At 42.9% G+C, this 20,353-nt stretch overlaps 1 pseudogene; it reads left to right on the top strand.

Moving 5' to 3' along the window:
* The first annotated feature begins 6,563 nt into the window (after positions 1-6,563).
* LOC136172416 (NTF2-related export protein 2-like) lies at positions 6,564-7,156 on the top strand (annotated as a pseudogene).
* Positions 7,157-20,353: the final 13,197 nt, after the last annotated feature.

The following is a 20,353-nucleotide window of genomic DNA, read 5'->3' as shown; positions in this document are numbered from 1 at the left end:
AAATTGAATTCTGTGACTTTCCTATTACAGGTAAGCAGAAGTTTCCCACATCTTTAAATAATTAAGACAAACTTTTACTTTGTCCAGGCTCGCTCTTATCACCGCATGACGGGCCAGTGAATTCATTGAGAGATGAGGTGTTGAGGCAAGGAAGAGACTTTAATCAGGGAGCCAGCTGACTGAGAAGGCAGGCTAGCACCCCAAAATCAGAGATGGTGTGGGGTGAGGGGGGTGAGGTGAGGCAATAAAGAGAAAAGGCTTTTCAATCCTTGCAAATGTCCCCTGGAATGGCAAGCCTCAGGCAGGGGAATGTGGTACTTTCACCTCCTACTGTCCTTCACGGGTGGGCGGCTCAGGTTGCAAGCCATTTTTTCTGCCTACGGTGTTGTAGCCGCGTGTTCCGGGAAACAGACTCACTCAGAAGGACAATGCAGACAGTGGAGTGCAGTTTATTACACCGGCGGGCCCAAGGCAGAATCTCCTCTTAGCCAAGGACCCCGACCAGCATTTGTGAAAATCTTTTATATCCCATGTGTACATGTCCAAACCCATCACCCCAAATTCCTTGAGACTTACATAAACTAAGGAAGGGTAAATACAATCCCAGTAACCCCATCACTCATGTGCAGTGTGCTCAGACAGTTAAACAATTAGCCAATAATCAATAAGCACGAGGTTACACTCCGATAGGTACAGAAAACTTATAGCCAGTCTGGAGGGAGGGGTGATTAGTGTATGTGTTCTCTTAGGCGAGGAGTAACCTGAATACGATCCTCAAGGTTCCCCTGTGCGGAGGGGGTCTTATCCTTCTGTTGTCATTTCCATAGACACTAAACACAGAGTTCAGAGTTCACTGGAGAGGTGGCTGAGCGTGATCAGCATGAACAGGCCTGCGATGGAGTCCAGGCCCTTTGAATTCCTTCTTCAACAGTAACAAATAGGGTTAAAGTCACAGAAGCAAATCCGGTGTAAATTTAACACTTCAGGGTTACACTTCCAATAGCAGAGACACACAACCAGAAAAATTCCCAAGAAGAGGTTAAAGCTGGAACAAGATGGGTACATATATACAGTAGACTGTTTCTCACTCATTAAAAACAGCTACTGAAATTAGGGAATTAAGACACTGTTAGCCACAGGGATGGACCTTGAAGGATCCAGGCAAAGGGAAGCCAGGCAGGCAGACGAAGACTATGGTATGGGATTTACCTTCCCAGCAGAATAAAAATAGATATATAAGGCAAAAAATTTACAATCCAAAAAGAGACTCAGAGAATTCAAAGACAAAGGATTCCAGGGGGAAAAAATGTGAATGGCCTTGAATGAATTAGGAAGTCCTTACCCTCATGTGAATCTGTAACAGATAATCCACAAGAAATATTCTTTTCTCTCCTTCCACCCTTCCTTCCTTGAACAGATCCAGAGAGATCTGTAACTCTAAAAGATAATCCACAATAATTATCTAAGTATTTTTCTATGTGTACACAGAAAAGTATAACCGAGATAGATAATTCAGAAGGACCTGATGTTCTGCACTCTTCTCATCCTTCTATGGAAAAGAAAAAAAAAGAAAAAATTAGAGATACCCCACCCCATAAATATGTATGCCTGAGTCAGGAGGCTGTACGCTGACAACAATCACAAGACTGCAAATCGAGTGTACTGCACTGCAGCATCGACAAGATGGTAAGAAAAGGAGAAAAGCAGTGCCTGCTCTCTTATCTCTGACCTCCCTGACTTGGGATGCTATCACGCCCCTGGAGCCTGGACAGGCTTGAGTCCCACTGCCAACTGGGGATGGTTGACACAGCCTAGCAGGGTGCCCTTGGCTGACCCTTTTGAAAGGCTACTGTCTCCTACATTCTGGCTGGGACCAGAGTCCCGTGTGACATCAAGGCCTCAAGGGGTCTGAAGGCAAGGTTCAGCTAGTCCCGACCTCTCCTGGTGCTGGGGGTCCCAGCTCAAGCCTCGTTCCTGAGGGTGCAGCCTCCTGGCACTACCACCTAAGCACCCTCAGCAGTGTACTGTGGTCCTGGAAAGGGTGGGCGGTTTGTGTGATGCTTTAGGGGGAAAGATTACTGAGACTCAGGCCCTTTCGGGTCAGCTCAGGCACATTCCTCCCAATTTCACTGCCCAAGAAGCAAACTTGCCCTGAGGTTTTTGCTACCCCAGGAACCAAAGGTAGGCCTGAATAATGCTGCTGCCTTATGGACATTTTCTCTGACTACAACATTTTCTCCGGTGTTCACTGGCAACTCAAATCACAGGGCTGGATTTCTGTCAATGACGGAAGTTAACATTTCCCAGGACATTTCCTGGGGCAGGTAATGGAGAAATAAATTCCAAACACAGCTGACTTTCAGTAGCCAAACTGTCAAAGGCAAATGCTCCTGACAACCTTTTGGGAAAAATTTAAAAGGCCCAAACAAAATCAAACCTCCACAACAGGACAAGATACTAAGAATCCCTAATTGCTGAAGGAGTGCCATTCAAAATGACAATGGGAAATCAAATCCCACCACGCAGAGTGGGCATCATCACCAATCTACAACCGGTAAATGTGGGAGAGGGCCTGGAGGAAAAAGAATCCCCCTAAGCTATCTCTGGGAATATACATTGGCAATAGTCAGTAGAATGGACAGTTTTTGAATGCCTGAAAAAAAAACATCTCAGAGAGATTAAAACTAGGATCTGACGTTCCCACACCTTGGCCTATGTCCTGAGAAAACCACTGATCAAAAGGCACGGACACCCCAACAAAGCTTCAGCCCTGCTTCCTACAGCCGAGACGCAGTACCAGCAAAATCTTCAGTGAGGGACTAAAGCTGAAACAAGGTGTGGTACTTACATACAGTAGGCTATTTCTCACTCATAAAAAACCATCACTGAAATTAGGTAACTATGACAGTACTAGCCACAGGGATGGTCCTTGAAGGATCATACACTAAGGGAAGTCTGTCAGGCAGAGGAAGACCATGGTATATGAGGTACCTTCCAAGAAAAATAAAAGTAGACATACAAGGCAACAAACTTACAACCCAAAAAGAGACTCTGAGAATCCAAAGTCAAACGAATGGTTCCAGAGAAACATAAATGACAGCCCGGGGATGAATTAGGCTGTCCGTGCCTACATACCTGAGAAACCTGTATTGTAATAGATAATCCACAGTGATTATCCCCTGCCTTCTGTTGCACAAACCAGTAATCAGGAAACCAAGAACCACACTCGGAGAGTTGGAGAACTCAGGTTTATTACGCCGGTGGGCCCCGAGGAGTTAACACTAAGCGTTGAGCCCCGAACAAAGGGGTTGCAGAGTTTCTATAGACAGACTATAGTGGGCAACACTCCCTGCTAATAAGCTGGTTTAAACTAAGGGGTTTCGTGTGTGTGTGGGAACAGCAGTCAAGATGGGGAGGGGGATGCCTGACCTTTACACAGACAGGCATGACTAAGCAGGTTTGCAGGGGCTGAACAATTGCAAAGAGCAGGACATGGGTGAGTGAGATAAGCTCCAGTTCCTAGTATTCTAAGTCCCCACTTTCTAAGACTACATGACCTACATGATCCAGACTCTGCAAGGAGCAAGCTGAGTTACAGAGGCAGGAGGAGCAGGAGGTTATATAAAATTTTAACTTTTCCTCTTTGTTCCCCCCTCTTGATGCTTCTATCACTCATTGTAGAAAGCATCATCTCAGGTTTTGGTAGGACTTTCAGAGCTCCCCATCATTTAGGGAGCTATATTAAGCTATTACCATTTGTAACCTTATGGATTTAATCCAATAACTAGGTTATGAACTGGGTAATTGCACTGAGAATACAAGGGCCAAACAAGAGCGCCGCAAGAGCATGAAGAGAAGAACTGCTAAGGGGAGAAGCCACGATGCCAGCTCCAGATATTGTTCCAATTACCCCAGGAATTAGCCAGTTTCTCTCTCCTTTTTATGATTTGTTCTCTTAGCTGATGTCATATCCCTGACTGTTTCTAATTAGTTTACATAAAAGCAGCATTCTTCATTCAAGAAGAGGCGGAGTCCTCTCTTTTCAGCTGTCAGCAGGTCTAGCCCTCTCCTATTCTGTAAAACCATCTTCGCCAGGGAGTGTCGTTGGTCCTGTAATGAACAGCACAGCAATAATACCGATTAGAGACAGAGGCCAGGGTTGACAATGAAAATCCTTCGATATCTTGATAGCCAGATCCTCAGGCTTCTGCCATGTGTTGACCAGCCAGTTGCCAGAATGTGTCTGGAGCAAGGCTGAGGAATCCTCAAGCTTCTGCTGAGCATTGACTAGTCAGCTTCTGAAGTGACTAGAGCAGGGCTCAGCATCCTTCGTGGGTGAGGGCCATTGTCTTTGGAACCAGACCTTAAGGAGGTTTCCGGGGTCCCAAACTGCTTTCCAGGTGTCCTCATCACAGGAAGCCGCTGCCTGCTTGACTCTGGTGTGGTGGATCCAAGGGATGACACCTGTAACTTTAACAGCAGGAGGGGTTGCCAGGACGACCCTGTGAGAGCCTGGCCAAACTGGTTGAAGTGTTTTTTTCCCCAAGCTTTAACCCATACCTCATCTCCTGGCTGATAGGAATGAACCCAATTGCCCAAAGAAATGGGTGTCCTTTCTAAGGTTTCTCCGGTGATATGGCAGAAGACTTTCCCAGGGCCTGGAGGTTTCGGGACATCTCCGGGTCAGGTAGTTGTCTCCCTTGAGCTTTTTTATCACTGGGGGTGGCTTCCTGTATAAGATCTCAAAGGGAGAATAGCCTGAGGACCTCGGGGTGCATTTACGGAGGGAGATAAGAGTCCACAGAATGATAAGGCAGGTTGTTCCAGTATTGTCTGGGTGTTGGCTGGGGGATATTCTTGTAGTACTACTACCTGGAGAAACAAACTCAACAAGAAAGTTAAAGATATATGGCTCAAAGATTAACAGAAGTAGGACAGCTGCTGCGGGGCTAGCAAGAACCAGGTCCAGACATTGATTCGTGACATGAGTGTTTCTCTAGGTATGAGAAAATGCAAGAATCTGGACTCATAAAAATCTTTACCTGAAAACATCTGACCATCTGAAGGCCTGTTTTTTTTTTTTTCTTTTTTTCCCAGAGCACAGAGTGCCTTATTTTTTTTGTCTCTATCCTGAACTCCTTTCAAAGGGGTGTTGAAGGTCAGCATCTTGTAGTGGTCATGATTCACTCTTTGTAGAGGCAGCTGGCAAGGGCCAACTTTCAGTCAGCAGGGCCCCTTCATAGCCACATACTTGACCATGCTTTGGGGGCATTTCATGGTCACTGTGTCCCGCGGTGCTGGGAAGGCTCATTCCCAGGTCTAACAAAGATCCAATGACGGTCACCCAGTGTGTCGTCACTAGACCAGGCCTTGCAAGTAGCAAAAGGCTCTGGACCATACTTGTCTTACTAGCCTCTTGGTCCAGGAATATATTTCCTCTTGTTGCTTCTTCCCATATCTAGAGTTACATGATTACCATTATTGATCTCATATGGAACTGCATATCAGCATTTTATCACAGGCTCAGTCACACATTTGGTAATGTAAAAAATAATCTTCCAAAACAAGCTACATAGAAAATAATATAGCTAGCAGTTATTAGTAAGGTCACAAGCAAGAATTTAAGTCAAGAACTTTCACTGGGTATATCCCAGTACACCCCAGGTCATCTGACTCAGTTAAATGATTATAGCCAAGTGTTCATCTCCTGGTGGACATCATGGAGCATCTGACCTTTGTCCAAAGATTGGTTACTGAGACAAGCTTTAGAAACAATCTTAGAGTGTCCTTTTTAATAAATTAATTAAATCTTTTAGCAATATAACATAACAAAAAACTATTTCAGAAGTGAGTGTTGGTAAGCACAGACCTTAATTAACAAAACTAGAAGTTAATATTCAGTGAAACATAATTTTTTCTTTTTTGTGAGAACTCATTGTGAGAGCATTAACACTGTATCCATGGAAGTCTTTAACCCATCAAATAAAAATGAGGCCTGTCAGGGAGCCAGGAAAAGCCAAGTGGCCGTCTGGGATTTCCTATAGCCCTGGTTTTTTGAGTTTCAGCTGTTGTTTATCCATTTTTAATTTCCTGATTTAGCAGCAGACTGAGTTCAGTTCAGTCGCTCAGTTGTGTCCGACTCTTTGCAACCCCATTAACGCCAGGCCTCCCTGTCCATCACCAACTCCCAGAGTCCACCCAAACCCATGTCCATTGAGTTGGTGATGCCATCCATCCATCTCATCCTCTGTCTTCCCCTTCTCCTTCTGCCCCCAATGTTTCCCAGCTTCAGGGTATTTTCCAATGAATCAGCTCTTCACATCAGGTGGCCAATGTATTGGAGTTTAAGCTTCAGCTTCAGTCCTTCCAATGAACACCCAGGACTGATCTCCTTTAGGATGAACTGATTGGATCTCCTTGCAGTCCAAGGGACTCTCAAGAGTCTTCTCCAAAACCACAGTTCAAAAGCATCAATTCTTCGGTGCTTAGCTTTCTTTAAAGTCCAACTCTCAAGTTAGAGACAGACCGAAGGGAGGAGAGACAGGAAAAAGGCAGATTGAAGTATGAGAAAATTCAGAAGTGAGTGGTCTCAGGGAGACAGAGAACGACACCAAAGAAGAAATTATTTTTCTGAGGAGCCACACACCAGCTATTCATGGCGAGGGAACCAGCGACGAGAGGACATAGTGACGCCGCCACTGCAGGAAAAGGGCAATTCGGACTCCCCGATGGCCATGGCTGTGGAATTTAAAACTTATGTAGATCAGGCGTGCAGAGCTGCTGAGGAATTTGTCAATATTTACTATGAGACAATGGACAAAAGAAGACGGGCACTAACCAGGCTGTATCTGGACAAGGCCACTTTAATATGGAATGGAAATGTGTTACAGGGCTGGAAGCCCTAGCCAATTTTTTTGACATGTTGCCTTCCAGTGAATTCCAGGTCAATATGTTAGATTGCCAGCCAGTTCATGAGCAAGCTACTCAGGCCCAGACCACAGTTCTTGTTGTGACCAGTGGAACTGTGAAGTTTGATGGCAACAAGCAACACTACTTCAACCAGAACTTCCTGCTGACTGCGCAGACCACTGCTAACAATACCGTGTGGAAGACTGCAAGTGACTGCTTCCGTTTTCAGGATTGGGCTACTATTTAAAGGGGGCAAAAGTCCATTCTTTGTTGGTCCATTAGTTCCAGCAACAGAAATTTATGTGAGTTATAATTCATTTCATTGTGGAAGCACTAAAAACTAGAATATGCTGAAACTAAATTTAATATTTTTTTATTCCCAGCAGCACCTTTTCTAGCAGCTGCCAATTTGAATCATTGCCCTTAAGAGCTTTAATGCTAGTTTCCTACATGCCTTATACATGTTTCACTAATGACATTCTTACAGTAACATATCCATGATCTCTGTATTAGCATACTCACTGTGAGCCCAGCATATCGCAAAAAGGAAATATTTTTATAGTACTATCTGTGGGATATCAGCACAATGTAACTTTCTGGGAGGAAGTGGAGTGTTTATTGTTGTTGTTATTAGATTAATTTTGTAGTATAAAGTGTATCTTTTTTGTTTAACACTGGTAATGCAGTTTATATATAAGGCTTTTTCAAAGAAATTCAATGAACACATTACTAGTTTAGGTTTACATAACTACTCTGACATACTAGAATCACATGTAGAGATGTTCATTAGTCTTTTTATGTTAAGTAATTTTTTTCATGTTGGCATGTTTTCTTAGGAAGTGAATTAATCTACTTGAGAGATGTTAAATGTTCTCAATTGATACCCGAGTGTTGGATACACTCAGTGGCTTAAAAGCAAGACTTCTTTAAAAGCTTTTTCTTGGCAGCTCCAGGTCTGCAACTTTAGATAGTAAATGGTAGTAGGACTAATAGCTTTAGCGGGAGAATGAGGAGTGAGAAATGTATAGATCCGAGGTTGGCCACAAGTAAGAAAGGATGGCCAAGTGGTACCTTTCTTACTTGGATGGCCAAGTAAGAAAGGATGGCCAAGTGGTACCTTTGTTTTCTACCTCCTAAAAATGTAGCCTAATTTTAGGATTTAAGTCATTAAGGTAATAAGTATCTTTACCAAAAGGTCATGACTGTCACTTTTGTTCTAAGAATTATTTTTAAGTGTTTTTCTAGTTCACCTCATGCTTATCACCAGTATATGTTTCAATTTATTTAAGAACTTGTTGGGGGAAAATGTCAGCAATAAGCCTGACCCTGCAGCAGGGTCTGACAGAAAAGTTGGAAACAAAGCCATGGCTCTCTCTTTGGGACCCTTAACTTCTAAGTCTTCCATGTGAACTTCAGACCAAAAGTCTGCTACATACTACCCACCCCCAAAGTGAGTGATTTGTTCCCTGTGTTTACACTGTCAACTGCATGATCTCTTTACTACTTAAAGCTAAATTATTTAATCTCATGATGGTGTTCTTCCATACGGCATTGAGCAAATAGATCTGTTATAAAACATGTTCCTGTTGTGTAGCTCACATTTTCTTTTTGGAAAAGATAGAGAACAGAAGATCTTCATAAGCCTATAAACTTCAGAAAAACCAGTTGATTCATTCTATGTCTCAGCATCTAAAGAGAAAGAAATCTTTGTTTTTTGGTTAAACTTTAAACATTTTTCCATTCTTGAATTCATCGTTCTCATGTTTTTACACTAGATGTGCCAGCTTTGTTTCCACATTCCAACTCAGTATTTCTTGTTACACTTAATTTGAAGATCAACAATTCATTTACTCTTTTCGCAAACTACACATCACATTTCTGATATATTCATAAAATAGAACTAAGTAGGAGAAAGGGATGGAACAGAAATTTAGACCACACCTTGTAGTACTGACTAAAGCTTATACATATTCTACTCAAACTGAGTTTATTCTAATTTTGGATTGACTTTTTAAAACCACAGCTTTAGTAGCAACAGCCAGATTGCCCAAATATTGCCTTTTCCCTAAAGAAGAACAGTCTCAAGTAAGAGTGGCATATAACTAGCAATAATTGAATTGACTGGTTGTATGTATACTGTTCGTTAATTGAATGTTTTGAGACTTGTGTATGAATTGCTGTTTCCAAACTCTGTATAACTTTTAAATGGCTGGAACTACTCTTATATGGACTAGACTGTATTTTTGACATGCGTATATTTTTGTAACTTAAAAAAGTAAATAAAATTTGCCTTTACCAAAAAATAAATAAATAAATAAAGTCCAACTCTCACATCCATAGATGACCACTGGAAAAACCATAGCCTTGACTAGATGGACCTTAGTTGGCAAAGAAATGTCTCTGCTTTTTAATATGCTGTCTAGGTTGGTCATAACTTTCCTTCCAAGGAGTAAGCGTCTTTTAATTTCATGGCTGCAATCACCATCTGCAGTGATTTTGGAGTCCATAAAAATAAAGTCAGTCACTGTTTCCACTGTTTCCCCATCTATTTGCCATGAAGTGATGGGGCCGGATGCCATAGTCTTAGTTTTCTGAATGTTGAGCTTTAAACCAACTTTTTCACTCTCCTCTTTCACTTTCATCAAGAGGCTCTTCAGTTCTTCTTCACTTTTTGCCATAAGCGTGGTGTCATCTGCATATCTGACGTTATTGGTATTTCTCCCAGCAATCTTGATTCCAACTTGTGCTTCCTCCAGCCCAACATTTCTCATGATATACTCTGCATATAAGTTAAATAAGTTAAATAAGGAGTACAGCCTTGATGTACTCCTTTTCCTATATGGAACCAGTCTGTTGTTCCATGTCCAGTTCTAACTGTTGCTTCCTGACCTGCATACAGATTTCTCAAGAGGCAGGTCAGGTGGTCTGGTATTCCCATCTCTTTCAGAATTTTCCACAGTTTATTGTGATCCACACAGTCAAAGGCTTTGACATAGTCAATAAAGCAGAAATAGATGTTTTTCTGGAACTCTCTTGCTTTTTCCATGATCCAGCGGATGTTGGTAATTTGATCTCTGGTTCCTCTGCCTTTTCTAAATCCAGCTTGAACATCTGGAAGTTCATGGTTCATGTATTGCTGAAGCCTGGCTTGGAGAATTTTGAGCATTACTTTATTAGCATGTGAGATGAGTGCAGTTGTGTGGTAGTTTGAGCATTCTTTGCCATTGCCTTTCTTTGGGATTGGAATGAAAATTGACCTTTTCCAGTCCTGTGGCCACTGCTGAGTTTTCCAAACTTGCTGGCATATTGTGTGTAGCACTTTACAGCACCATCTTTTAGGATTTGAAATAGCTCAACTGGAATTCCATCACCTCCACTAGCTTTTTTCGTAGAGGTGCTTCGTAAGGCCCACTTAACTTCACATTCCAGGATGTCTGGCTCTAGGTAAGTGATCACACCGTCGTGATTATCTGGGTCGTGAAGATCTTTTTTGTATAGTTCTTCTGTGTATTCTTGCCACCTCTACTTAATATCTTCTGCTTCTGTTAGGTCTCTGCCATTTCTGTCCTTTATTGAGTCCATCTTTGCATAAAATGTTCCCTTGGTATCTCTGATTTTCTTGATGAGACCTCTATTCTTTCCTATTCTATTGTTTTCCTCTATTTCTTTGAAGACTATTGCCATGTTTTAAGGACACCTGGATAGCAAAAGTCTAACCATGATGAGTTACTTTTTGTAGAAGCAAATTGAGCTTTGTCTACATGTCCCACAATCTTAACTAATGTTTATTTACTTTACCAAAGTAACAAAAAGATTTTAAAAGCAAATATAAATCACTTAAAGACAAAGAAATTAATAATCTGTTATCAAAAGCTGCATTTTAAGAAAATTTTCTTCTCTAAACAGAGAGAAGACCAAATTCCAGTCTGGTACCAGCTTACTGTTAATGACAAAATTTGTTTATCTGCTTAATCTTAGAAAGTCTTTTTCAAAAATCTTGAAGAATTAGCAGTATTTTTCTAAAGGCATGAGAGTAAAACCATAGAAGGCATGTTTAAAATTTGATTCTATTGCAATTGACAAAGAAACCTGGTCATAACACTTTAATATGATAACTAGAATTATAATTGACCATATTTTATAAGGGCATATCAGATCTAAACAAATTTCACATAATTCTAGGATACCTATATTAGTAACATCAACCATACAGTATAACCTGAAAAGATTTATCACCCCTTCAACAGTACTTCTTATGTAATTTAACATGTGCAGTGAACCTAGGTAGCTTAATAGTTGTTTGGGATGTCTCAGGAGCCCTCTGAGGCATCCCAAAGTTAGCTAGAAGTCAAGTTATTTAGGAAGTTTTGTCAATAAATGTCAAAAGGGTTTATAACACTTGGTCAGGTAGAATCATATAAGTTACTGTGAAATAATAGTTATTTACTTAGCCAAAGTTAACAAAAGATTTCAAAGGTAAATATAGAACAGATCAATTAAGAGGTAAAGAAACTTAAGTCTATTATTAAAAGCAGTTCAGCATCTGAAGAAAGTATGTCCTCCTAACAGAGAGAAAGACCAAACTCAAGTTTTTGCACCAGCTTACTTTAAACTCATTTACGTAAACTTAATTAAATTTATTTTAAACTTAGTCCTAACCAAGCCCCAAACTTTTTTTCAGGGTCCACTTTCCATCAAGCTTTTAATCATTTTTGTGTAACAGCCACCTGTAAGTCAGACCTACTTTCTTTTCCCCTTATAAAATATAACTTTATTTTTTATATCTTCTTTACTAAAAACATACATCCTACTTTCCTTATTAGATTAGCAAACAAACATTAATACTAGATATTCAATGTTGAATATTTTCCAGTTCCTGTGAATCTGAAATTTATTTAGGTTAATTTTTCTTATATTTGAAATTGTTTGATTTATAAGCACTTAGTTTTCTGTAGGCCCATTAAATTAGAACTCATTTATGACTTCAACATTATTATCAGAAAAAACAAAAGACATACACTGAAACATACATAAATCCAGACAGTCAGACAGAGATCTTATAGTTTTCTGTTTGAGATTTAAAATATGTCTTTGACACCTTTTTTTTCTTTGCTTGAAGTTCTAGTTTGCCCAAGGCTGAGGTCTTAGGCAAAGTGGGCTATGTATTTCAAGGACCTGGAAAGGGTTAAGTTCACGCTTTTTCCTAGGCAGGCCTTTTAACAAGGTAATTGTTTTTAATTGCATATGCAAAAAGAATTGGTTTTGCAGTTTTCAAAAGGAAAAATTTCTCTCACTCCATTCAATCAGCAATCACGCACTCACAATGTCTCAGAGGCTATCACAGCGCCTCCCTTCTCCCGAGTCCCCAGGTTTCCTTAACTGTTGCCCCCTTCCTGGGAGCTCCAAGGAGGTGATCAGTCCCCTCCTCTACCCGTTGGGGTAGGACGTGACGGGGGACTGGCCCCGGGGCCTTACCTGATCCTGTGGCCATTCCTGGTGAGTGGTCCATCCCTGCAATGAGTCCAGCTGGGGCTCGGCCGAACACCAGTCTGAAAGAGACCCCAGAATACTGACAGGTGGCAAGCCTCCTTCTTTGTCTTGGAGTTCCCTTGCTCCAGCCTAGCCGAGCCACCAGTCCGGCGGCTCAAGGGGCCGGCGTGGTTGGAATCTCGCTGGGGCCTCCAGAAATGTTGCAGAAACCAGTACTCGAGAAACCAAGCACCGCATCAGAGAGCTGGAGAATCAGGCTTATTACCCCGGCGGGCCCAGAGGGGTTAACACTCCAAGCCCTGAGCCCCAAACAAAGGGATCACAGAGTTTTTATAGACAGACAGTGGCAACACTAGCTGCTAATAGGCTGTTTTAAACTAAGGGGTTTTGTGCACCTGGGAACAGTAGTCAAGATGGGGAGGGGGATCCCTGACCTTCACATGGACAGGCATGATTAAGCAGGTTTTCAGGGGCTGGGCAATTGCAAAGATCAGGACAAGGGTAAGTGAAATAAGCTCCAGTTCCCAGTATTTTAAGTCCCCACTTTCTGAGACTACATGACCTACGTGATCCAGACTTTGCAAGGAGCAAGCTGAGTTAGAGAGGCAAAACGAGCAGGAGGTTATATAAAATCTTAACTTTTCCTCTTCACTTCCTTTCTGCCTCCCCTATATAGGCAGCAATCTGTATCTCTAAAGATAGAAATCTGTATCTAAGAGATAATACACAAAAATTATCTCCTAACTTCTTTATGTACACAGAAATGTGTATCTGAGATATATAATTCACAAGGACCTGATGCTTGGCACTCTTCTTGACCTTCTATGTTAAAATGTTAAAAAATGCAATAGAGATACGCCGTGGATATGTCATACCTGAATCCGGCAGCTACACTGAAGACAAGACCAACACTGCAAATCGACGACCCTCCAGCGTAGCACTGGCGTGATGTTAAAGAAAAAGAAAGAAAAGCAATGCCTACTTATTCCCTCCCATCTCCCTGACTTGGGGTGTGACCCATCCTGGAGCCTGTGCGGGCTTGGTGTCCAGGCTAGACTGCTATGTTTTTGAGACAGTCTGGCAGGGTGTTCGTTGAGCCCTTTTTAAGTATATACAGTCCGCTGTGCTCTGGTTGGGACCAGAGACCCAAGTGGGATCAAGTCCTTGAAGACCTCGGGGTCAATAGTCTCCTACCCTCCACATCTCCTCCCGCTGGAGTTCTCAGCCCAGGCCTCCTTCCTGAGAGAGAGAGAGAGAGAGTGAGAGAGAGAGAGAGAGAGAGAGAGAGAGACTGTGTGTGTGTGTGTGATGTTTTACGGGGAATAAGCAGTGAGACACAAGCCCTTAAGTGTTCGCTCGGGTACCCTGGAAGCCATCTTTCCCTAATGCTCTGTTCGGCCCAGAAACCAGAGTGGGCATCAAAAAGTGCTGCCACCTGTGGACCGTTTCTGTAACTGCACCTTGACCAAAGGCATTTAATGGCGCCTCCAATTCACAAGGTGAATGACAGTGACAGCTTGCCTCAAGAAAGGTCTTGAGGTAAATATTAGAGAAATAAATTGCAAATAGATGCGGAAACAATGGAAACAGTGAGACTTTATATTTGGGGGCTCCAAAAGCACTGTAGATGGTGACTGCAGCCATGAAATTAAAAGACACTTGCTCCTTGGAAGAAAAGCTATGACCAACCTAGACAGCATATTAAACAGCAGAAACGTTACTTTGTCGACAAAGGTCCATCTAGTCAAAGCTATCGTTTTTCCAGTAGTCATGTATGGATGTGAGAGTTGGACTATAAAGAAAGCTGAGCACCAAAGAACTGATGCTTATGAACTGTGGTGTTGGAGAAGACTCTTGAGAGTCCTTTGGACTGCAAGGAGATCAAACCAGCCCATCCTAAAGGAAATCAGTCCTGAATAATCATTGGAAGGACTGAAGCTGAAGCTCCAATACTTTGGCCACCTGATATGAAGAATGGACTCATTGGAAAAGACCCTGATGCTGGGAAAGATTGAAGGCAGGAGAATAAGGGGATGACAGAGGATGAGATGGTTGGATGGCATTACTGACTCCATGGACATGAGTTAGAGCAAGCTCCGGAGTTGGTGATGGACAGGGAAGACTGGCGAGCTGTAGTCCACGGGGTTGCAAAGAGTTGGACACTAACTGAGTGACTGAACTGAACTGAAATTAAAAACACACCCTACTTGCAAGATGCCAATCAAAACATAAAATTTCCACACATGCCTAAAAGGAAAAAAAATGCAAGAAAAAATACCCTAACCACCACAAGACAAGATTCTCAGTATCCCTAATTATTGCAGGAGGAATGCTAATCAAAAAAACAAGAAATCAAATCCCGCCAGTCAAGAATGACCATTCTCACAAGTCTACAAACAATATATGTGGGAAAGAGAAGAGAGGAATGGGGAACCCCCCACATGCCCAGCCAAAGGAACACTGGCAACAGCCACTGAAATGACAGCTTCTGCACGGCAGAAAACAAAAATTCAAGAGCGCTAACCCTAGGATCTGACATTCCCACATCTCAGCCTATATCCTGAGAAACCATTATTCAAAAAGTCACATGCACCCCAACATTCACTTCAGCACTACTTACAGGAGCCAAGACACAGACCCAGCAAAATGTCCACTGATAGATTAAAACTTAGCCAAGACCTGGTACTTAGAGACAATGGACTATTATTTAGCAATGAAAAACTGCCACTGAAATTATTAATTATTCCACTTGTAGCCATAGAGAGGGACGCTGGAGGATCAGATACAAAGCGAAATCAGCCGGACAGAGGAAGACAAGAACATGTGATGTCCCTTCTAGGCAAAATTTAGAAAGAGATCAAAGGAACTAAATTACCACACAAAAATTGATTCTGAGAATGCAAACACAAGAATTTTTTAAAAATTAAAAAAAAAAAGGCCAAGGAATTAATTAGGAGGTTGGGAATAACACATACACAGATATTTGTGTCTATACTAGATACTTCATAAGAGTTGGTGATCAGCACAGGAAACTATGCTGACCTTCTGCAAAAACCTCTATGGCAAAAGAATAAATAGAATTTGTATGTATGTATATGTACGTATATGTCATAAGTGAATCAGGCAGCTATACACTGACAACAAACAGAAAACTGCAAAATTAATATACTCCAACATAGCATAGGCATGAAATTAAAGAAAATAAAAGCATTGCCTTGTTTATTCCCTCCAACCTTCCTGACTTGCACTGCTCTTCCATCCCTGGAGCCTGAGCAGGCTTGGGTCCCATTACTGGACTGGGGTGGAGTCGAGACAGTCGAGAAAGGAGCCCTTGATTGAGACCCCTCTTAAACCTCTTCTGTCTGATTTTCCTGACTGAGACCAGAGTCCTAGTGCTCCCAAAGGATGTGGACCCAGCCCTCTTATCTTCCAGGACCTTGGAAATGTTACCTAGCCCCCAGGACCGCTGGTGCTGGGGTCCCCAACTCAAGCTTCCTTCTTGAGAGTGCAGCCTCCTGGGCCCCTCAGCAGGGTGCTGTGGCCCCGGTTGGAATGAGTCTGGAGGGGAGGGATGAAGCTTTAGGGGGAAGAAGTGAGGCACAACCCCTTAAGCTGTTGCTCAGGCACATTCCACTCCAATTCACAGCCCAGGAAGCCAAGTTGCCCAAGGAACCAGAGGGGGCCAGGAGAAAGTGCCGCCACCTTGTGGACACTTTCTGTACTACAACTGCACCTCCGCGCTTACGGGCACCTCTGTTTCTCTAGCGTTGCGGTCTGTTAATGACAGCTGTGCTTAGGACATGTCCTGCGGCAGGAAGTGCAGAAATAAATTCCAAACACAACCGGCTTTCAGGAAGCCAACTGCCACAGGTAGATTTTCCTCACACCGTTCATGGAAAAAACAAAGACCCAAACCTCTACCCCAGGACAAGATGCTCAGCATCCCTAAATACTGCAGGAATGCCATTAACATGCAAACAAGAAAGCAAGTCCCATCAGTCCCATCAGAGCATCCTCAGGAGGCTGCGAACACTAAATGCAGCAGAGCCTGAGGAAAGGGAACACCCCTACACGGTAGGTGGGAAGGCGCACTGACAACACCCAGTATAATGCAACCTCTGAATGCCTGAAAATACACTATCAAGAGAGGCTAGGTCTCAGTTCAGTCACTCAGTCGAGTCCGACTCTTTGCGACCCCATGGACTGCAGCATGTCAGGCTTCTCTGTCCATCACCAACTCCCGAATTTTCTCAAACATGTCCATCCAGTTGGTGATGCCATCCAACCAGCTCATCCTCTGTCGTCCCCCTCTCCTCCTGCCTTCAATCTTTCCCAGCATCAGGGTCTTTTCAAATGAGCCCATTCTTTGCATCAGGTGGCCAAAGTCTTGGAGCTTCAGCCTCAGCATGTCCTTCCAATGAGTATTCAGGACTACTTTCCTTTAGCACTGACTGGTTTGATCTCCTTGTGGTCCAAGGGACTCTCAAGAGTCTTCTCCAACACCACATTTCAAAAGCATCAATTCTTCAGCACTCAGCTTTCTTTACAGTCCAACTCTCATATCCATACATGACCATTGGAAAAACCATAGCCTTGACTAGATGGACCTTTGTTGGCAAAGTAATGTCTCTGCTTTTTAATATGCTATCTAGGTTGGTCATAACTTTTCCTCCAAGGAGCAAGCATCTTTTAATTTCATGGCTGCAGTCACCATCTGCAGTGATTTTGGAGCCCAACAAAATGTTTCCATTGCTTCTCCATCTATTTGCCATGGAGTGTTGGCACCGGATGCCATGATCTTAATTGTTTGAATGTTGAGTTTTAAGCCAGCTTTTTCACTCTCCTCTTTCACTTTCATCAAGAGGCTCTTTAGTTCCTCTTCACTTTCTGCCATAAGGATGGTGTTGTTGGGGGAGTGTGTAATTTCCTCGGTTCTGTCTTGCTGCAGCAAAAATATGAAGCAATGGATGAATCGGTGTTACAGCTCAGTTTTCTTAGGAAAAACAAAGGCTAGTACACCCTTGAGGAGTGAGGGCGGGCTGACCCAAAAGAGAAGATAAGAGAGGCCTCAATTCTTCTAGGCTTCCTCCTTTTATACATTTGTCTCCTCCCCACTCAGCCTGCCCTGTGTAAATTGAGCTAGCCGGGAGGGCTGTTTGTTTTACCTGGGGTCTTCACTCCGGTCCTAGAATTTCCTTTGTTCTATTTTTGTGGACTCTTTTTTTTCCCCTTCTAACTACCAAACAGTGTCATCTGTGTGTCTGACGTTATTGATATTCCACCCAGCAACCTTGATTCTAGCTTGTGCTTCATCCAGCCCAGCTGTTCTCATGATGTACTCTGCATTTAAGTTAAATAAGCAGGGTGACAATATACAGCCTTGACCTCCTTCTTTCCCAATTTGGAATCAGTCTGCTGTTCCATGTCCGGTTCTAACTGTTGCTTCCTGACCTGCATACAGATTTCTCAGGAGGCAGGTAAGGTGATCTGGTATTCCCATCTCTTTCAGAATTTTCCACAGCTTATTGTGATCCACACAGTCAAAGACTTTGGGGTAGTCAATAAAGCAGAAATAAATGTTTTTCTGGGACTCTCTTGCTTTTTTGATGATCCAGTGGATGTTGGCAATTTGATCTCTGGTTCCTCTGCCTTTTCTAAATTCAGCTTGAACATCTGGAAGTTCACAGTTCGTGTACTGTTGAAGCCTGGCTTGGAGAATTTTGAGCATTATTTTGCTAGCTGTGTGAGATGAGTACAATTGCGCAGTAGTTTGAGCATTCTTTGGCATTGCCCTTCTTTGGGATCAGAATGAAAACTGACCTTTTCCAGTCCTGTGGCCACTGCTGAGTTTTCCAAATTTGCTGACATATTGAGTGTAGCACTTTCACAGCATCATCTTTTAGGATTTGAAATAGCTCAACTGGAAATCCATCACCTCCACTAGCTTTGCTTGTACTGATGCTTCCTAAAGCCCATTTGACTTTGAGTTCCAGGATGTCTGGCTCTAGGTGAGTGATCATACCTTTGTGGCTATCTAGGTCATGAAGATCTTTTTTGTATAGTTCTCCTGTGTATTCTTGCCACCTCTTCTTAATATCTTCTGCTTCTGTTAGGTCCATACCATTTCTGTCCTTTATTGTGCCCATCTTTGCATAAAATGTTCCTTTGGTATCTCTAATTTTCTTGAAGAGATCTCTAGTCTTTCCCATTCTGTTGTTTTCCTCTATTTCCTTGCATTGATCACTGAGGAAGAGTGTCTTATGCCTGAATAAAGCATTTCTGAATGCCTGAAAATACACTATCAAGAGAGGCTAGGTCTAGGATCTGACATTCCCACACTGATAAATCCATCATTCAAAAAGTCACATGGACCCCAACTAGCACTGCAACATTATTTACAATAACCAACAGAGAGACAGCAAAATTTTCACCAATAGATTAAGCTTAAACAAGATGTGCTACATATATATGATAGACTATTACCCATAAAAACCAAAACTGAAGTAAGGAAATTATGTCACTGGTAGCCACAGGGATAGATCTAGAAGGAGCATACCCTAAAGGACCTCAGCCAGACAAAGGAAGCCAATAACACAAGATGTCCCTTCTAGGAAAAATAAAAAAGTTGAAACAAAAGAATTTACAACCCGAAGACAGACTCTAAGAATTCAAATTCAAACCAAGAGTTCAAGAAAAAAGTGAAGGGCCTGGGATGAATTAGGAGGTTGGGACTAATATAGACACAGAAATCTGTATCTGTAATAGTAATCCACAAGGATTATCAGCTTCCCTCCTTCCTTCCTCCCTTCCACATACACACAAAAATCTCTATCTCTCACCTATACACAGAAACGTGCATCTTTAAGAGATACTCCACATAGACTCTTTTCTTCCTTCCTTCCTCATATACACAGAACACTGTATGTGAGAGAGAGAGCCCACAAGGACCAGATGCTCAGCACATTGCTCGACCTTCTGCAATAAACTCTATGGCCAAAAAAAAAACAAACCAAAAAGACTAGATATATCCCACGGATACGCCATACCTGAATCGGCCAACTGTAAAGTGACAAGCGCAGGGTGGCAGATTGACTCTGCTCCTCCTTCATCGGCACGAAGTCAAAGGAAAGGAGAGAAGATCAGTGCCAGCTTTATTGTTTCCAGCCTCCCTCATTTGGGCTTCTATGGCATCCCAGGAGCCTGAGTAGGGTTGAGTCCCAACGCTGGACTGGGGTGGGGTCCAGGCAGCCTGGCAGGCTGCCCTTCATTGAGCCCCTTTTTAGTTATTGTTATTTCTGAACCAGTTTGAAAATCAGGACCATCTGCTCGTCTCAGCTGGGGCCAGAGTCCCGAGTGGGATCAAAGCCTGGAGGATCATGGAGGCAACAGTCACCTAGCCTGCACGTCTGCTGCTGAGGTTTCCAGCTCAAGCCTCTGCTGAGAGCGCAGCCTCCTAGCACCTAAGTACCCTCAGCTGGGTGCTGTGGCCGTCGCTGGGATTAGTCTGGGGGTCGGGTGTGTGAAGCTTTAGGGGGAAGAAGCAGTGAGTCAGAAGGCTGCAGGTATTTTGCTCCTGGCACATTCCACTCCAATTCACAGCCCAGGAGGCCCACTTTCCCTGAGGTTGTCTGAGGAACCAGAGGCCGGCAGGGGAAAGTGCTGCCGCCTTGTGGAGATTTCCTGTAATGACAACTGCACCACCTGTTCAGTTCAGTTCAGTTCAGTCACTCACTTGTGTCAGACTCTTTGAGACCCCACGGACTGCAGCACGCCAGGCTTCCCTGTCCTTCACCATCTCCCAGACTTTGCTCAAACACATGTCCGTTGAGTCGGTGATGCCATCCAGCCATCTCATCCTTTGCCGCCCCCTTCTCCTGTCCTCAATCTTTCCTAGCATCAGGGTCTCTTCAATGAGTCAGTTCTTCCCATCAGGTGGCCAAAGTATTGGAGTTTC

The sequence above is a fragment of the Muntiacus reevesi genome, chromosome 7, assembly GCF_963930625.1.
Source record: "Muntiacus reevesi chromosome 7, mMunRee1.1, whole genome shotgun sequence".
NCBI classification, from domain to species: Eukaryota; Metazoa; Chordata; class Mammalia; order Artiodactyla; family Cervidae; genus Muntiacus; species Muntiacus reevesi.
This window is presented reverse-complemented; position numbering and strand designations above follow the sequence as displayed.